Source organism: Corvus brachyrhynchos, unplaced genomic scaffold (genome assembly GCF_000691975.1).
Source record: "Corvus brachyrhynchos isolate BGI_N302 unplaced genomic scaffold, ASM69197v1 scaffold194, whole genome shotgun sequence".
Lineage (NCBI taxonomy): Eukaryota > Metazoa > Chordata > Aves > Passeriformes > Corvidae > Corvus > Corvus brachyrhynchos.
Window position 1 is genome coordinate 191,630 of NW_008237890.1, and position 21,237 is coordinate 212,866.

The following is a 21,237-nucleotide window of genomic DNA, read 5'->3' on the forward strand; positions in this document are numbered from 1 at the left end:
CCCGGAGGCTCAGAGGCCCCCCCACCTTCCGGCAGGTGAGCTCAAATGAAGGGCAATTCCCACCTTTCCGTGTGGTTTAAATATGTAAATTGTGAGAAGCATCATTAGTCTAAAAGACTATCCATGAACTCAGGTTCAACCCACTACAACATGTTCATAAATTTTGATAAAATAACCTAGTCAAACACATTAAGAAACTGAAACTTTTTAGAAGAACTGACGTACGTCCGAACCTATAACACTGTGTTTTTACAACGAGCATTACTGCAGTTATAAATTAATATTATTTTGAAATAACAGCACCAGATATGTCCTATGTTTGCCACTTTTATAAGAGCACTGGAATGCCAATTAATTATTCAAAGAAACTACACTGATTTTAATGTCACATTTGTCATGTCAAAGCAACCTTCAAGTTCAAAAGAGACTGTCTTCTACAGAAAAGGAAAAAACAGGCCTAGCTACTGAAACTTCAAGTAATTACAGTATTATTTATCTAATGATTAGAGGCTTAATATATTTTATTTCAATGAGGTAAATGACTGTAAGGTGGTATCACCACTATTCTCATATTCACATAAAAACTGAATGGTATATTATTTCAAGGCAAGAATAACTTCATGTTACTGACTGATTTTGCCTTGGTAGTTATATTCCATGATCAAGTAAGAGAAAATTAAAATAAGGTTTGCTTTATAGGTCAGCACCTTCAATGACTGTAATAGAAAATTTCTGTGCTTCTACAAAGACCTAGAAATTACCCAAGTTCCAAACACAGGGCTTTTTGTTCTAGCATGCATGAGAGGCAGCAATTCACACACAGTATCTGTAAAATCCTTAAAAGAGAAGTCCTTAATGACATCTTTCTCATCAATAACTAATACAATATAGGCAGCCCCAAGGGCTACATTCAAGACTGTATGATCATAGTCAGCATTTTCAGAAGTCAAAAATTCTATTAAAAACATGAGTCAAATGAAACACAAAGAATTAGTACATGACACTATAAAGGTAAAGCTGTATGTAATATTTAGCAATACTATTTAGATACTCTCCTATTTATTACAACATAAAATGCATTTGGAAGAAAAATGGCAAAAGAATATTTTTTTCTCAGAATACCACAGAAATCTTAGATTCTCAATTGTCAGAAACATAGGAAAATACCTAACAAAATTTGTAAATCTTAGGCAACTCAGAATTTTCCAATAATGACAGCTTTGTAAAAAAAAAAAGTGAAACAAGAGCATTCTCAAGAACTACTTTCCAGAAATATAAAAAGACATAACTCTCATATAAACAGACATAAATCTCATAACCTGAAAATTCCATCTATCTCTTCAAAAGGTCACCATCAAAGATTATTTTTGTACATCTTTGTCCACTCTAGATAAAAGCAGGTCTGATTCATAAGAATACTGCACAGTAGCTTCCTACACCTACCTCTCCAATACAAATAACTTTAAAATCGTCAAGGGTGTATCAAAATGACGGATACACCCTTGAAGATTTGAGAACACACAAATTCAGGTCCAATGCACAAACAGCATTCTGTACTTATATCTGATTAAAGGCTGTTTACATGATGTAGACCTATTAAGCTGGGTGTTAAGTATTTAATTAAGCAGAAAAACATCTCATTGACATTCTTCACTCTTCTTGGCAGATAAATGTGGCATAAATAACAATATACAATCAAACAGTGAATATTGTACATGGGTAAATTCATGCAAGAAGAGTATCATACATGCTCCAGTACCATATAAATAGCAGTTAAGTCCAAAAAATTAATTAGACCTTGTAGTCCTCCACACAACAATTACTTTTAATGCTAATAGAGCTTTTTGCTTGGAACCATTCACTACTTAAGCCTCTTTCTTTACCCATTAAAAAACTCTGCATTTTTAAACATGTAATTTTACATGGCATTTCAGTAACACTACATAAACCAACATTATTGTTTGTATTTGTTATTTTAGTCATAGTTAGTGTATAGAGAAAAGGAAGACATCACTACAAAATATAAACAGAAAGCAGATGAGACATTTGTTTCAGAATTGGTGTCTGGTCAATTATACCAAACTGTGCTTTTCAACTTACAGACACTAAACAAAAAAATAATTGTTTTGACTTCTTACACTAAATTGTAGTGTAATTGTTACAATAAATCAACATGAGAATAGAATATGTTTATATGAAATGGAAAATTCTGAAAATAATTTTGCGTATCAACAGCACTAATTAAAAAAAAATAGGAGTAAACACACAATGCCATGCCACAACATATTACATTTCATGGCAATTCAGTAGGAGGATAAATGTACAGCCCAACAGACTACACAGATTTTTTTGCCAAACTTCTTATTCTCTATTGTCTTTTAAACTTCAGAGACCTACTTCCTCCCAGTCTTTCTTTTTACATTTCCAAACACTTGAATGAATTTCCTAAAATTACATATTCTTACAGTTATAAAGAAGTAAATAAAATCTGAAGTATTTTATTTTCTCTTTTGCTCATCTTCCATTTTTGTTCCTCAAGATTTTCCATTGTTACATGCTACAAGACTCTACAATAGGTTTTCTGTCCTCTCAGTTTTTAGTTATTATGTTAAATAATTTTTTTCTCTTTCACAAAAATTGTAAATGAAAAGTATCTTTTCCTGATGCAAATTTCACTTGAACTCCCCTAAAAGCACAGGAAGCAAAGAAATACTGATTTCCATTATATCTGGCACAGTGTCAAATATCTAACCTCTGCTCTTTTGATTTGAATGGAAAACGGGTTTGTTTTTTTTAAATTATGAGGCAAGCAGCCTGATAGATTAGGTCTGGATGAAGTAGAAGCCTTAACCCACAAATCCAGTCATTTAGGCGTGCCCAACAAGAACAATATTAGTAAGTAACTATTCTAAGCAACATGTCTGGTCTAAAAGTAAAAACAAGCACTAATACAACATATAGAAATCAGCTATGTAGGAGATAGGGCAGGAGCTGAACAACGTTAGTGACTGCCCTTCTGGAAAGTAAACTACATTCTTACAGAAATTCTGATTGTAATCTACATGATTTAAGAATATGTATTTGCCATAATAAATACTAGATACTAGTTGTTATAATGTAAGGTTAAAATGCTTTTGACTTCTCTGAAAATATCACAACTGTACTATACAAAACAATTCTTAGTAAAAATACAATCTATGAACACTATAAAAGGTATGTTCCTGTATTTTTAAATTTCTTTAATATGCGGTGGCCGGTGGACATACATTACAAGGGACAGAGAGCTCTCAGTAAGACAAGTCCCTCGTACCACAGGAGCCGCTTTGTATCGGGGTGGCCAAGAGGGCTCCTCCCGAGATGCTTGTTCTGTTCTGTTAATCTATCCCAGTTTGGATTCCCCAGTTGGCTGTCAGCCTCTACCCCTCGTCACCCCCCCAGAGCTTCCCCACTGGTCCCTGTTCCCTGGTCCTGCCTTTTCCCCGCCCCCGGACAAAACTGTGAACTTTGGGATCATGTTCATATTTGCCGCTGTAACCTTCGCCAGTGCAGCAGCAATGAATGCTCCTGCTAGAACGCACCCAAATGCCCTTCTGGACTCTTTGCTACCGACTGTAACACTGAACCCACCCGTGCATCTGTGGGGGCACGCGGGACCCCATGGAGCAGGGCAGGGACAATACTATTTCTATATCCTAGCTATAGTTTCATTATCAGTTTTTAACCTTATTCTAAGTTAAAAATCTCTAATTCTGCTAAATCTTTCAAACTCTCCTAGCTCTCCAGCTGTGGCAGTAGTTACTTTACCACATAAATACCTCTATAGAGCATAAAGTTAGTAGCAATCCACAAACGTTAATCAAACGCTTTTTCTTAGATGTCATACTTAGACTAGATTATACTCCTAAATAATTTTTTAAGATTTAAAATTTAAGAGTTTAAATCAGTTGATAGTCTAAATTACAAACATCATACAAATTCAGAATGTTGTTCAGACTACCGCTTAACTCACAATTCAAATAACAGAACTCAATACAATTGTTCAACTAAATTGTTTTTTAATACAATCCAATAAAAGCATCTTGTTTCATTGAATATATCCAAAATATCTCTGTCACCATACTAAGACCCTTCACCATGAGAAATCTAATGTCAAATGAGGAAAAACTTAGTAAGAAATTCTTTACTGTGAGTTTGATGAGACACTGGCACAGGTTGCCCAAAGAAGTTGTGGATGCCCCAACCCTGGCAATGTTCAAGGCCAGGTTGGACAAGGCCTTAAGCAACCTGGTCTAGTGGGAGGTGTCCCTGCCCATGGCAGGGGAGTTGGAACTAGACAGCCTTTAAGGTCCCCTCAAATCCCTTAATATTCTATGATTATATCAAAATGCTGAGATTAAGAGTTAAAATGGAAAATACCATATGTAGTCAGACCTAAGAGGTCCACTGAAAAGCTTTTTTCAGAATTCAATTTTTAAAATTCCTGCAATAAAACACTACTGATAAACATCTGAACATACTGAAACATCAAAATCCAGTGAAACATCTCAAGTCACGTCCGTAACTTCCAAATAACTTCTTTTCCTTCAATACTGCGCAGCCCCTAGAGTTGCCCCTCTTATCAGTAACTAAAGATGAAAGTTTTGTACTCATCTGAGTTCATCTATTCAGAAATAGAGCAGTGTTCATCTATTCAGAAAACAAAGGGTGCCATCTTAATGGAATATAGCAGATTAAAAATAACTAATTTGGGCTTTTTGTTAAGGTAACCGGCCTTTACTACACTGACTCTTCAACACCATCCCAAAAACAGATACAGGAACTGAAAAGAGGTGTTAATCTAGTGTCAATCTACACCTTTATTTAACAACCAGTGTTACAATTTTCAACTGCTAGCCAGGTCAAAACATTTAAACTGAAATGTAATCATCCAGAATTACAACTATTACTATTTCATGAGGTGATTTCTGTCTCTTATTCCAAGTCAATTCCTTATCCATGTATTTCTACCTTTCACACATAATAGGTCTGGAAAATATGAAATACTGACAGATTATTGACATAAAACAAATCTGTTACTCAGTTTTATTCATTACCCTTTTTAACAGTATACTAACAAGATATTTCCAAACTTTTCTAAACAACATGTATATTGGTACAGCTAGGGGTTTCTATGAAGATCCAGTACAGGTCAATTTATAAAAGAAGTTGAGATTTAAAAGCAGTTTAAAGTGATTACTAAATACTCTTTTTCCTTAACAACTAATTCAATGTTTCTTTGTTTTCCCCAATGTTCCAAACTACTAGACATCGAAGTCATTCATTGTAAGCAGCTTTGTCAGCGTTTTGGTACCACAATTTTCAATATTACTTTCATTTTGCAAAGAGGTTCACCACTTTGAGAAACAGAATCTCCCTAAATTCAACACTAGTTTACTGTGAAAAGAAAACCATGACAACTGTTTGTACTCTTACTTTATTATTACATCCGGCCTGGTCACTATTGGAAATTCAATCTATTATTGTTGCTAGGAGCCTGTTGCTATGCAACCTAAAAGGGTTATGCGGCACTTTCAGGCTGAGAAGTCTTGAAAACACCACAGGCCTTCTCCTATGGCTTTAACCAGTTTATTTAAATACATTAACATTCTCCTTAGTCAACCCCAATTCCAGGCATACCCTTAAAAAATGTTACAATGACAGATTTGAATACTGTAAACAAACACAAACCCCAAAAAATTACACAGAAGCAATATATCTGACATATACTGCATGCTACAACAAAGCAGACAGCACTATTTCCTCTAATCCATAATTTAAATTAGCAAAATTAAAATCAGTAAAGTCCAAACCCCTTCAAAGTTTAACGTTCACATACTAACCAGCTAGTATAATGGAGTTGCTCAACATGCTCTGCAAAGATATTTTATAATAAATTTTTGACAAAACAATATATTTTCATACAATTTTCATACTCTAGATCATAAAAGCGGGACTTCAAGAAAAAAAAAACTTAATTAACTCTAAAAATGCCAGAATAACTTTTATTTATAATCTATATCAAAAGATGTCCAACAAACCTCTAAGCAGATTTCAAGTGAGTTCTTTGTGTCTTTGTCACCTTAACACATTCTACATATTAGACATCTATGTAAATCTCTGCAGATTAATTTCTTTCAGCAATATTTTTGTAAATCTGCTGAAGAATGGCTAAGAAATGACATGCAAAAGAGCTTATTATTATGGCTTTTCTTTCTAATAATCTGAGGCTGTTCCACTCTGCACCAAAGAACAAGTTGTTCTATGGCACCAGAGTTAAGACAACTGCATTTCCTTCAGCTTGGTCTTTTAAATGGATCTGTACAACACTGTAGCATGGATTGTGAGTGTTTCCTGCCTGACTCTCCAGAATGCTGGGAGTGCAAAATAAGTTACAAATGCCTCTTCTTCAGTGGTAGCATCTATTTTTGCTTACCTTTTCAAGCTAATTATTTGTATTATTAGTATGTTTTTCTGAAACTTCTAATCCGCTTTTGAATAAGATGGACAGGCATATCAGCAAAAAAACCAAACCAACTTTGTTTCCCTAAGGGTACAAATTTAAGAAACTCACGCACTGTCCCAAAAGTATTTGGAAATGTTTAGATTCATTATCTAGACAACAGCTGTAACAGACAGTGCCACAAAATGGATTCCAGAGTCAGGTAAGGAAATGCTAGGGTTTATCCTTTTCAAAATGCTTTGTACTACTTAGTGGCTGATGTTTTTAGGGGAACTTTGAAAACAATAACAAATATGAAGCATGTTCTGAAGACAAAAATCTCAGAGGGTTGGGGGTAAAACAGCAAACATCGGCAGAATGCATTAACGAATTCAAACTCTTCCAACTACAACTTTGCTTCTTTTCCATAACTTGAAAGTTTGCAAAATCTTTTTCAAAGGCAAAACTGAACTTTTCACCTCTGTCTGGGTAACACTCAAACAAAAAACTTGCCTTACCCCCTGTACTTGAGGGATTTAGCCTAGAACAGTTGATAGCCACTAATCAAGTAGAGCCCACAACCAAATGCCAGAATGAAACACATTCCACCGACTTCCACAGTCAAATCCATAAATCTAAAGAATTGCTGTGTATAACCACCATTGCTAGTTTATTTTTATGATTTTATAAAAAAAAGATCACTGTAATACGTTACCCTAGTCATCATGACCTCAAAGATGACAGGCTGCTTGGACAACACCAACAACTAGATATAGCTAAAAGTGTAATAGAGGCACATTATGCTGTAAAACTACCTACAGGTTTAGAAGTAAAAAGTAGGTATTGATTATCTGAATTAAGTTCTGCAGTCAACATTTTGTTAAGTACTTCTGTGTTGCCCAAGAATTTATTAGAGACAAGGAGGACTTTGACAAAGGGAACAGATACAAAGCTATGTCCCCCTACCATTTTTCCTTAAATGTTCTTCTGTAAGTATATTTACTTTAATGTTACTGAAGCAAAATAATTTTGTAGACATCAGTGTTTATTTATGAAAAACAGAATAGGGCCTTGATTTTTTCAATCTGGTGAGACACTCTGGTTGTCTTCACTGACAGTTTAGTAAAAGAAATTTGACCAGAATCTCACCATAATTAGCTTAAGGAAGAGCCCTAGATTCCTTCATCCTTTACTACAGAAGGTAACTCACTTGTAAACTGGCCATTCAAAGAAGGGGTGCAAGCTGAACGTTCCCTCGGCTCTAAGAAAAAATCCCGCATTAGTAAGATGACTTAAGAAGGTAATGTTTCTCACATAATTCTAGAATCCTATTCTTAGGATATAATTCACTACCACCAAAATTAGACCAGACCAAATACATGCACAACTGCTCCCCTGAGTTCCCTGAAACAACAACAAATATACCCCTAGCACCAAAACCACCAAATAACCAAAGATCTTATTTTAAGATATTCTTCAAGCATTCCTCTCCTCAATAAGTGGGGTTATTTTCCGCAGAGTCTGAAGATTTACCTGTTCTCATGTAGCTGGTAAAAGAAACAGATTCTGAATTTCTCAATTCAAGTTCTTTCCAATTACGTCAAACTGACTAAAAGAACATTCCTCCATATTTTTAGTGTCAATTTTGTATACACTGCCATGAAGCAGGCTAAAGGATCCCAAGAGAAAGCTAGAGATTAGCAAACATTAAAGCAAAGTGACTGTTGGCAAATAAAAAATCAGGCAGGCCCTGAAAGTCAATCTTGGCACCTGTAGGTTATCCCTACAACCAACTGGGTATATGTCAGCACAGTGTGATGCTTAGCAGACTTGTCACACCCCACTATCTCAGGTAAACTGTTAAATATTAAACCACATGCAAGCCAGGCATCCAACAAGGAACAGGGAAAAAAACCAGACAAACAGTGGATACTGAAGTGCAGAGCTTAATAACCAAAAGTGAGTGCCACAAAAGTACTGAAAAAATAATTGCAAAATATAAGTAGAGCAGATATCACTGTCACCTATGATAATATAATGAAGTAGCAAGAAAGGACTACATTCTAAACCGCAAAGGAAGGAAAAAATGCTGACATAAAAAAAAAATTTCAAGACTGGCATATACTTTAATTTGACATAAAGAAAGACAGAAAGGAACATTTACAAACTTAGAAATTTAGAAACACATTTACAGAAAGCTGTCTCATTATAAAATACTGCTTTATGTCCTAAAGATATCCTTTACCCTGCCCCACCATCTGAATTTTAACTATTTTTTAGAAATCTACCACTTTGCTTTGTAAACATGTATTTGAAGTACTGTAACTGTAACAAGGCAACTAGTATTTCACTATGTTTACCATGTTCTTTTTTTATTTAAGAAATTTATACTCAATTTAAGAGCAAAATCAGCACCAGCAATTCTACAGGAAATACACAAGAAATGCATTACATTGAAAGCAATGGCAAAAAAATCTCTCAGTCCAAAAATACTATTTTACCAAACATGCTTGAAATTTACTATTACACTTGACAACATTATTTAAGATATTAATTGTAACTTTGTTTGCCTTCCTGTGTGACCTTTCCCAATACATTAGCTTTCACAAGCACATACTTATTGACAAGACATTGTTACTACTGGTGTTGGTTTTGATGTCACATGAAATGAAATATATTTTTACACTTACAATACATACAAATTCATACACAAAAATTAAACCAAAAAAAATCTGTAAGCCAAACATACAAAAAAATCCCCCACACAGCTTTTTGTTGACCTCACTGGAAAAGATACGCAGTTCCAAACAGAACATTCAGTTCTGCTTTTCCAACCTAACAGTACTGAGCACCTGAAAAGATAGTGATTTGAACAAGCCACAGCTTGTATTTCCTGGATAGATACCAGTATTTTATTTTTATTCCATGTGTTTCTTAGAACAAACCACTTAAACCTACATTTTCAGTTTACAGGCATTTATTTATAAATAATATCCAAAAATTATTAAATCCTCTTTACTTACCACTACCCTTCTCTCAAAGAAACAGTTCTCCAAGCACTTAGCTAAGACTGACTGTAGAAAGCATTTGAAAACATGAAAATGTAAAATGAAAACACACACAATAATTCTTATTAGCTAGGTTTATCTAGAATGGCTTTTTTGCCCTCAAAAAAACTCTGAATTAAAAAAAAATTAAGAACAATGTAAAACCCAAGTGAAATAAAGAATAATGAAAAACATACCAGCACACAGAAATGCAAATAAAAAATAATAAAAAAGTAAAAATTTAAAGGAAATTCATTCATTATAAAAAAAAAGAGGAAAGAATGTCATTAATTAAGCTGGTACTGTATAACAGTGAATACTTAACTAATCTCTATGTTCACAGTAATTGTACTTCTAATACAAATTGAATACTGAAAATTGCACAATTGGATCCAAAGCATGTTTGTTTATTTGTTTTCTGGCTTCTAAGGTTATAAGACATTCCTAACAGAAATCTTCATATAACCAGACAAAAAGCTTGATGCCCAGAACGTTTAAGTAATATTACTTTCAAAAGATGGTTTGACAAAAGGTAATGGTGACTGATTTTTATAATTATTTGGTAATTTTTTTTATTAGGTCCCAACCTACTGCACCTATAGAGAATAAAACACCAATCCAATATAAAGAACATTCAGCAACAATTATTCAAGATTTATGTCATGAATAGCAGAAACTGAATTTGATTTCTAAGTCTTAAGATAAAGACATATGACTATATAACATACCATTTCATTGTTCTTCCATAATTGCCAAGTAACAGTAAAAATAATATCAAACAGATACCATTAGCTATCTCATTTATAATATGGAAACATAGAAATCTAAACTATGACAAGTAGAACACCAACACTGAACACTAATTATATAATTTTCGAGATATGCTCAAGTTTATTTCACTTGTTTTCCTTATTGCAGCTCTTTATTTTGCCCAGCAAGATTTCTACCACTTGAATTTCTTGATATTCATTCTAATCACTGATTTTGAAAAGTCAGGCAGGACTTGACAGGAACATTCTAAAAGAAAAGCACAAAAAAATAGAGGTACTTGAAAAAGATACTGACTATGTTATGGTGTTATATCTTTTAGGGCACTTTGAGTTTCACTGTGCATTCACATATTCAGTTCAATCAGAAGAAGGATTTTTTTCTTGGAAAAAATTCACTGGAAACACTTTATGGAAATCCTACATCCCTCTTTAACTTAAATTCTCAAATTTGATAGAGACAAGTTTGACAAATTATTAATAAAATAAAAACCACAAGTTCTAAATAATGTATTTGCTTATCCAGGCCTTAATCATTCGATTCAACTCAGGTTATTAGCTGCTATGAAACATCTGCATTTAAACAAAGGGATTACTTTCTAATACTGCCATGATTATCAAGACTACATTAATCATAATTAGTAATGTATACGTATGTTTTTGCTTTCCCTCAAGCAGTGCTAAACAAGAGTAAGAGAAATCAAAGTACATTAATTTAGCTATGGATACGAATGTCCCACCATGATAAACTCCAGCCAAAACAAACAAAAGACCCCCAAAGAGAACCACTTCAGTCAACAGAAGCATTGATTATCAACCTATTTTTTCTGATTTCACCAATTACCAGTTACTGCAATACACACTTCTTTAGATCCTCGCTCTTGATCTCTATAATTGCTATTAATTTTATATTTGCAGCTATATGATAAAGCATTTTTTTTAAAACATCTCTTTACAGACACTCAAAAACATTGTCCTTGCTTCTGAAATCCATTTTTTTGGACACAATCCAGTTCTTATCAAAATGAACAGGGATATAGGCAAGTTACAGGAAAATATTTTAGATATCCTCATCACAAAAAAGAATCCCTCTTCAGATTGCTAGCTGTTATGTACATTGAACACCACTTACAAATCACCAGGCAGTTAGCCAAATGCAGAATATTCATCAACACCCCTGAACTTGTTTCAACAAAGAAAGGAAATTATCCAGTTTATTTTATTATTCTAAATAATTTCCAATAAAAAACATTGTTTGCAGTTCTTCCTCTTCTAATTTATTCTTCTCTTTTGCTGCAACAAAAGAATTAAAAACTGCTGATTAAGACTTTGATAAATGCACGCAAATAAATGTCCACAGAAATCAGCAACTGGGGTTTGGTTTTGCCAGGTATTCAACCAAGGTCCCTTCTTCTTTTATAAAACCTTTTGTTCATCATTGTCTCCTCCTGAAGAGACTTTAAAAAATTTCTTTTCCTGCTACTGCAGTTTACTGCTTTTATTTTTTTGCCTCTGCAGGACTCCAGTGAAAAGTCTCGAGGTTTCATTCTAAAATATGGTATAAATAAATGTGAGAAATTCAGTCTATGTCCAGTCCTAAGCTTGAAAAATCCACAGAATGAAGTGTTGGACCAAAATAACAGAAGTGTAACACACTGAAGAAAAAGAGGAGCCCAAGAGTTCTGCATTGTTAAGGAGATCCTCTCTTGGGCACCCAATCCAGGTCTTTGTGATATATGTCACAAGTACTACTTTGTGACTCTAGCTCTATCCCTCCACTTTTACCTCCAGAAGTGAGGATTCAAATTCAAATGTAAGGATTCACTAAGAAACTGAACTGGCCAACAAGACTAGAAGACAAACTAGATCACGTCTAGGAACTTCTGGTGTAGAGCAAGAATCACAAGTAAAATCATAGTATAGCTTGGGCTGCTTGGATTTCAGGAGTTCCCAAGCCCAACTTCCCTTCCAAAGCAGGTTCAGCCTTGGCATTAGACCAGCTCCCCAGGGCTTCATTCAGCCAGAGCTTGAAAATTTACAAAGACAGAGATGGCAAAGCCTCACTTGGTCCAAGCTGCATTGTTGAGCTGTCCTCATGGGGAAAAAGGTTTTCCTTGTCTCCAATCTAAACCTCTCTTGTTTCAACTTTTTAAATTGTCTCTCATCCTTCCACCATGCACTTCCATATGAAGTGCACTTCTAGAGAAGGCTGCTGTTAGGACCCCTGAAACTCTCTCTTCTCAAGACTGAACAAGTCCATGTCCTTCAGTGCCTCCTCACAGATATGTGCACTCTAGTTTCTGACTGTTTAGTAGCCTTTTGCTGAACTTACTCCAACCAACAGCTTTCCCTCAACCACAGAAGAGTGAGGGGAAAAGCAGAAATGATGCGAAGTTGTATAATAAATACAAAAGAGAGCTGGATAAAGATTTCTCTCAATTTCTTGCCTATAACTATGTTCATACAGCCCAAGAGACACATTTTTAATCTTCCTTACAGCCAAGGGACACTGCTAGCACATGTTCAGCTCCCTGCCCACCATGGACCTCATGGCCTCATCCAGCCTGTAGTCCCAGCCACTCTGTTCCCAGTATGCAGACTAACAGCTACAGGGCTGTGAAGCCCTAGAGAGCTTCACAGGACTGGCATACCTCTCCCTTTTGGCCAGTAGATTATTGTAGAAGTAGGTTAAAAGAGTATTTTTTTCAGTGACCGCTTTGTTCTAGATTTCACTAAGACAACTGTGTTTATAATAAGTAATCTGCATATTTGCTGTAAAAAAAGATAAGCTTTCTAACACCCTGTGAAGGATGGTTAACAGATTATTTGAGAAAATATGCTCAATACAGAAATGACATACCAGTCAGTGATGTGAAAACCACCAGTTTTACCCTTTGCCCTAAAACAAGTAACTCTATTTGACAAGGTTGAACCACCTAGATTAAAATAAAATGTCCTGCTAGATGACTCCTATTCCTACGAAATTATCTGCCACATTTCTTTCACTTTTCAAGGGAAAAAAACCCCAAACAATCAACCAAATACAAACCAACCACAAACTGCATGCCTACTGCACTGAGTACCCTAAGCATCTCCTGTTCCTTTGGTTTAATTAGTGCTTTAAAGATCTAGAAATAAACAACACACTTTTGAGACAATATTGGTATAGGAGGTAATATAATGGCTGGTCTTTATTGGAGGCCTCTAAGGGGCAGGTATGGAAAAATGCCCACACTGCATAGGGTGAACACAGTTTTATAAGTTTAGCAAATTAGCAAATAATTGAAAAGAATCCCCAAGTACAAGCGATGAAGTAATTCCTCCTGGTTCTACCCTTTTATTAATTCCCCCCCTGCCCCCACCTTAGATAGGAACTAAACTTTGTTTATGAAAATGTATCTCAAAGAGCTGGTTTCAACCTTGGTTCCCAAGGAGAACCAAGACAGGATAGGGGCCTTGGACCCCTGGGGCTTGGAGCCTCTAGAATGTGTTTTGTCTTTCTGCCTATCAGGGTAGGGAAGAGTACTGGCGCTACCTAGGAACTATATAACTATACAACAATAGTCTAGAGAGCTACAAATACATATATATGAAGGAAATACCGAAGAAAAATCATTCTGGCATCATTATGGTAAATTTAGCCATTTCTATACTAGCAAGTTAAGTGCTGTAACTAGAGTAGATAAAAGGCTTTTGAATCAGTATATGGAAGACAGAAGTACTTCATACAGAATGAACATATTTTTAAAAACAAAATCTAAATATTAGCCAAGGAGAATAGATCACTGGGAGGTCAGAAGCATATCTATGTAACAAGTTATACTTGTGACCATGCAGTTTGTTTTATGGAGATGACATGGGTAATTTTATTAGAGGTCTTAGCATATTATGAACCAACATCCCAATTCCCACTATTAATAGCCAACTACATCTTCAAGCCATTTTTAATGGCTACAACCTGTAACTTTCCCCTTCTTATACTACAAACTCTGGGACAAGTACTAAACCATTTCTGACCAAAACTTACACACAGGTACACCGCTTTATCACAGATGACAAAAACATAACTTCTGTTTTCCTATCTGCAAGATCTGTTTTTCTGACTTGGACATTGTATCTTTTCCCATTTTATAAAATATGGGAAGAAAATGCTTGTATTTTTTCAAAATATTAATTATTTTCAAGTACAGGGAAAAAAATGAACTGCTGGCTCTAGCTTAACCTTTTTTTCAGTAGGCTGCAGATGGTCAGTCTGTTACGTTGAGCTTTCAAGAAATTCAGCTGTGTCTGAAGAGTTACCATCCTTGGATCACAGCATGTAACTGAAAACACAACTATGCTGACACAAGAACTTTTGAGTATCTCAGACTTACAACTGTGCTAAGGACACAAGCCATTAAAAGCTGCTGAGACTTACAGCACTGAGTTGTTACAAGTCTTAGCCAAATAACCTAGTATTTCATCTGAAATCAAACAGTGGGAACCCTTATGTGGAAGTATTTCACATGCAAAGTAATCCTAAAACTCCTCTTCGTGTCAGTTGCCTGAAACATGTTTGTGACAAACAAACTCGTAACCTGTGATTTGAGACCACAGGAAGACTCTATCTTCATCAGGTCATGGAAGTTGGTCACTGCACTGAAATCATGCTCCTGTGTCCAGCTCTTCCCTGAATTCGAGTAATGTCAGTTTCTTCAGAATTCAATAAGGAGAAATAAATACTAATGTAGGACAAGCAGTGAAGATACTGAACACCTCCAAGCCCTATTAGAGACAGGAAATTTGACTCAGTGGCTCATATCAAGATCACCACAGAAAATTTTAATATCTGAAATTTAAACCTTAGTAGGACCTGCCTCCACATGGATTTAAGACAGTAACATAAAATCTGGATATCCCAGACCACACAAGTTCATAAGGTTATACTGTTTGACAACTGACCATCTGAATGACCTGAAACAACAGCACTAAAAAAACCATCAAACCAAACAGATACAACTGAATCAGCATAAACCCACAACTTTTAAAACACTGGAAGGTCTGTTTCATAAGACAGAATCACTACTTGCATGATAAATTATGCTATTGCTTTGTAGGACCATCTCTAATTCTGAGTTTACTGCAAATAAATCTTTCCTCGGTGTGAAATAAGTTTGCTAGGACAAAACCTAAATTCTGTGAACTAGCCTAAGGTTTGCAAAACCCTAAGCATTTCTCATCTCCACACCACTACAGACCAAGCTTACTGAAATCTCTACACATTTACTTGCCCACTAGTGTTCCATGAAATACCCTCTCAGGACTGTGCTCCTTACACTAGAAAGGAGTTTCAGAGTTGGAGAAAACCAGAGCAACTCATGACAACCTTCAGTCAGAAAGCACCTGAAAAGAGACAATGCCATGAAGAGCTGTGTTTTTATCTTAATTAATTCACTCTTCCCTCACTTCAAAACCCAGACTTGGAGCTCAAAAGTATTTCCACAAAATAAGGGATGGAAACCATATTTCTGTCCCTACTTACCTCCACTTATTAAATAATAATTATATTAAACTTTAAATCTATGACTTAACACTAAGCATGTTTTACTGTCTAAAACAAGGATGATATAGCTCAAAGAAGAGCTTCCATGCCTTTCAGAAAGTCCAACGAATAATATTCCTAGAAGTTACAGGGAGTTGCTATTACTATTACCCAGAATCAACTCTGAGGAATTAGAAACATACTGGATTCTACATTTTTTCATTTACTAAATCTGACAGGAAAACAATATAATGAAAAAGGAAGAGTTATTTATCAAATCCTTTGCGAATTGCAACTCAGTTGAAGTGGTTTAACACAGAGTGAACAAAACAAAATAGGAGCAAACTAAATGCTAAACACAAACACAAATGTTGACATGATCTTAGCTACTACAGTGTGTCAACTCACCTCATGGCTAACAGTCAATTTGATAAATCAGCTACTACACAGGTGGCTCAACGGCTCCTCACTATCCACGGCTGATGTAACTTTGAAAACAGCTGGACTTCCCTGCAAAAGTAATATAAATAGTTTTCATCAATCATGTATTTTTATAAATTATTGTAATAGTCCATTGAACTATATATATCTAAACAATAACTTTCTATAACTTAACTGTAAAATGCGTATCATCTGATCATTAAATTATTCTAGATTTTTCAATCTGAAATTTTGAGAAAACTTAGTTTTTAAATGATGATTATAGAGCAACTATTTTTCTTAAAAACACTGAAAAGGAAGACTGGGATTTTAATTAAAGAAAGTAGTTCTAAGGCAAGGTTAATTCTTTATTGTATCTTCTAAATTCTCTGAGATACAAAGTAATTAACACTTCCAATAATAAACACAATATATAAAACCTTAACTAGAAAGACAAATTAACAATCCTTTGTGTATAACCTCATGTCCTTCCTAATGGAAGAACTACAATGTGCATCTCATCAGCAAAAATGCGAGGTAGGAAATATTCCTCCTTCATTAAATCTGTAACTCTTGTGTCTACTCTCAAGCCACAGAACAATAAAGAGGTAAGTATACAGCAGACATCTTACCGTGAAAACAAAACAGTTAGGATTCTAAATGGAGAATCCTGAATACTTTTTGCAGCAGTTAAATAGAAAATAAGTCTTCAAATTTATGAGACATTTAATGTAAGCCAGAAATCCTGACACTGGCCACTGCTTCCAATGGCATGAGAACTACAGTTATTTTGTTATTTTTGCTTTCCCCTACCAATAATGAATAGATTTTGTCCTCCTCAGAAAATGCTAGTTATCGTTTTACCATTCAATTCTGTTACTTTCACTGTTAACTTCACTCCCGGCCCTTTGCAGTGCAGAATGTTACCATGATGCAAGGAAGAAAAAGCTCAGCTGGTAAGACTCTAATTTTGTTAAGATAAGGCTACACAGTACAACAGCAACATTTTAAAATGCTTTGTGGATAATCTGCAGTCTGCAGATCACACCAAAAGACAATAGTACAAATTGACAGTCCTGGTCATCTAACCCACTAGAAAGGAAACAGCTCAAAAGTTCAATAAACATCCAATATCATTGTCAGATTAAGAGAGATACATAAGCAAGACTGGTCTCCCTTCTTCCCACCCCACATTTAGGCATTTTTGGGGAGGGGGAAAGAAAAATCAGACCTAAGGTATTAAAGAATCACCTGAAAATTCAGCAGACGTGAACTAGCTCACTGGAGCCAAAAATGAATTTTTGAATAAATAAATAGCTATCTGTAACCTTAATAACTGCCTTGTAAGTAGTTCTGTCACAGAATCCTATTATACTTCTAAAGTTCTTTGTAAGGAAAGTATAGTTAACAGCAAATAAAAAAGTAATCAGACAAAAAACCACAAAAACCCCAGACCACCTTAACTGAGGTAGAATAATCTGACTCGATGGCACCTGCAAAGTGACATACTTCACCTTTTAACAGACTTGCTTGTTTCTATTTCTACTTTGCAATGTTTCATGATTTAACTATACTGATTTTCAGTTTAGAAAACATCCCTGAGGTGGTATGTAAGAGAAAGCACAGTTAGATTAAATATAATGAGAAAGTAAAACAGAAGAGAGAATCCATTTACTTGGTACATAAACAGTAAACACAGCTTTGAGTCATTAGTTGTAGCAGCAGCATCCAAAGCCTGAACAAAATCTAAATATATGGTTCTTGCCTTAAAGACCTTATAAACTTACTTGAAATCAGTCTTCAATAAGAAGAAAATGAAAGAACTAAATATATTTATTTCACAGTTCTCTGTTTACTCAGAGATGGTCTAAGAAGCTGAGATGTACTGAACATACTGAGTCTATGGGTAAATGAAATGACCTTTAAAAAATGTGCTTTCCTCTCTTTGATGATTGAATGAAGTTATAAATGCTACAAGTACACTCAAATTCAGTTATTCATATACAATATTTGGCATTCTCATAGCATTGCTATGAATGTCATGCAAGAATTTAAAGAAGACAGGTTAGAAATAAATTAGATACTCAAACAGGAAGTCTGAATTGCTAGAAATTAACCTAGTCTTACTAAAATTTATATTGTAAAACGTGAAATTTCCCTATCAAATAGAATTTACAATATATTCCATCCACTACCTCTTGATTTTAGGACACTAAAACTGAAGTTCCTAACTAACCAAACAACTTGCAATAGTGGAACAGGTAGAACAATTAAACTGTTTGCAACAGTGTGTAAAACCAAGCAATTTAAGGTGTACAACCCTAGACACAGCCTGCATATTTTCTCATGTTTCCAAAGGGAAATTACACTAAACTAGACTCCATTAACCACCTACACACAGAAAAAAAATATTGCCTTATTAATCTTTTGGGGTATGATAAAAAAATAGATATTACTAAACTACAGAAGTTATTACAATTAATTTCTAACCTGACAGGTTCATGTAACCATAGAGAATTTTTTAAAATAAAACATAATAGTACTTATAAATATGTAGAGGCTGGGGCTGGTTTGGGTTCTTCTTTTTTCTTTCTTTTTTTTTGAGGGGGATATTGAGGAGGGAGCTGGTGGCTTTCTTTCCCAGAACTAATGATTGATGGAGAAAAATATCCTGTCCTTTTTGCAATTCATCAGTACATGGGTATGCTGCAATCTCAGTTTCATCTAGGAAGAGCTTCAGTGAGAAAGGAAAAAAATTCTATATACCGCCGTGCATTTTTTAAGAAGTGTTCACATATGAGCAAATAAGCTATAAAAAATGTGAATAAAGACTTATACATGAAAAATATAACATGCAATAAGGTCACTCCAAAATGCATGTGTATCTCAGATAAGTTAATGTAGTACTTCAATAAGTATACAGCTTATATAGTTTCAGCTATATGTGATACAGACATAATTCACATATAAATATTTGTTTTCTTTTGATGAACAGAAACTGCATTTTAAGTGTGTGTATCTACACCCACAGACATAACCAGATACAGAACAGCCAATTTCCTCTATGATTTTTAACATAATATTGTCAAAACAGCAAGTTTGTTATATTGCATTGCACAAAAAAAAAAAGGTGTGAAAATTTCAGTAACATTTATTCAAGTCCCATATGCATTATCAATGCATTTCAATGAACAAACTTTCAGGATTTTCTTTCTTTTTTGTATTTCAAATAGCATAGCACCCTCTGGTGCATCTGCTAGAAAGAAAACAACTAACAATAAACACCAGTCATTGCGATAAAAAAGTCAACATAAAAAAAAGAAAAAAGGAATCCTTAGAAACAAAATGACAAAAAAATTATTAGAAGACCAATTTCATTATTTCTTATTAAAATCTTTTAAATTTTAAATAAAAAATTTTAAAAGAAAACTGCAGATGTGCTAATACAGCAGGGTGCCAGAAAAAAAGAAGTTAAACATACATAAGTTTGAAACGAATCCTGTGTCCTTAACAGTAATTCATTGTTATTAAAAACTATTCTAAAGTGAAGTAATATTTAAGTAAAAAAGATAGTGAAACAGAATGTTACACCAAGCAATATATCTGCTCTTGATCTTGCAAGAATAACAATTATTAGGTCTACAGCTATCCACACACTCAAACTGCTGAATTTCACACCAAAATAATCACATCTCCTTTAAAAGTCCAATGAGGAAAGAAATTTTTAAATTATTGTATTACATATTAAACACTTCAAACTCTGCAATGACATTTTAACTATTAAAGTATGAACTCATTAAAGCATAATATGACACATCAAATTATTAAAATACACCTAGTCAGTGGGAAAATAATTTCTTACAAAAGTATATTTTTCTAATCATGGAAGTGGAGATCACCATCTGCTTTAGGAAGCTCTTTTGTAAACCTCTGGAAGTTTCAACACAAGGCACAAGAAATGAAAGTGACACCTGTTTAAATCAGCCATCTGTCCCTAAAAACTAGATTTAGCCAAATCAGTATATATACTGATCCTTAAATTTCCAAAATATGGGTATGCATAGCATCTGTGAGAAAAAAGAAGTATTGTTTTGATTGACAACCAACTGTAGGTGAAATACATGAAAAATAAACTTGTGGCTAATAGAAATAAAACGTCCGAAATATTACTTATTCATTTTAAAAGCCTCATTAATTTTTCAGCCCTAACTCTTAGTTAAAAAAAAAAAAAAAGCATTTTCATTGATAATTTCAAAACATTCTTCTTTTTGTACTAGAATACACTCATTTGACAGAGAGTTCAATTTTGAAATGGAACTCCAACCACAAGGACACTTCATAGCCACTGAAAGCTTATTTTTATTCTGTATTTGTAGAGCATTCATGTCTTTTCAACTGACAATGATTTAAAAAAAACATTTTAATAGTCATACATATTTTTTAAAGCCTGTTCATTTTTTAAGCATTCTGTATGACACATACCTGCAGATGGTAAGCTGTTGAAGACTACAGGTAAAAAATACAACTAATACAGGATATTTTCAGAGGGAAGAAAGCCTTTCAAAGTAAAGCATGAAAATGAGAAACACTAGCTATAACACTAAAAGGAACTACAATGATAAAGTACTATTGCATTTTAGACACTGGCTTATGTTTCAAGTAAGAGAAGAAAACAAAAGCAAGCAGCCTTACCTCTCAAAAGTTTAGTAAATGGAAAGAAAGTGCAACATGTATTTCTGGAGGCAGTTTTTGACTAACAAACTACCCTGTCAGGCAGAAACAAGAAATGGGATAGTGCTAACAAAGCTGAACCCAATTATCAAATTAAGCATCATGAATTTAAAATCTTTAACAACTTTTAACAGTATCTTTGATGCTTATTTCATTTACCTACACTACCTCACTGAAAGGACTTCTCCAAACTAGTACCATGTACGTTAGCTTACTAGTAACAGAACAAAGCACCTGATGCTGTTCTGCTGGGAGATGTTGAAACAAAATTAG

At 34.4% G+C, this 21,237-nt stretch overlaps 1 protein-coding gene across 2 annotated transcripts in view; it reads right to left on the minus strand.

Moving 5' to 3' along the window:
* Positions 1 to 16,368, minus strand: part of RFX3 (regulatory factor X3) — a 105,832-nt gene extending 89,464 nt beyond the window's left edge. Inside the window, exon 1 of one of the 2 annotated variants that reach the window (XM_008632542.2) lies at positions 16,222 to 16,368. The gene's annotated coding sequence lies outside the window, so the exon portion shown is untranslated. The remainder of the gene's footprint in view (positions 1 to 16,221) is intronic. The other variant, XM_008632540.2, reaches the window with a different exon arrangement.
* Positions 16,369 to 21,237: the final 4,869 nt, after the last annotated feature.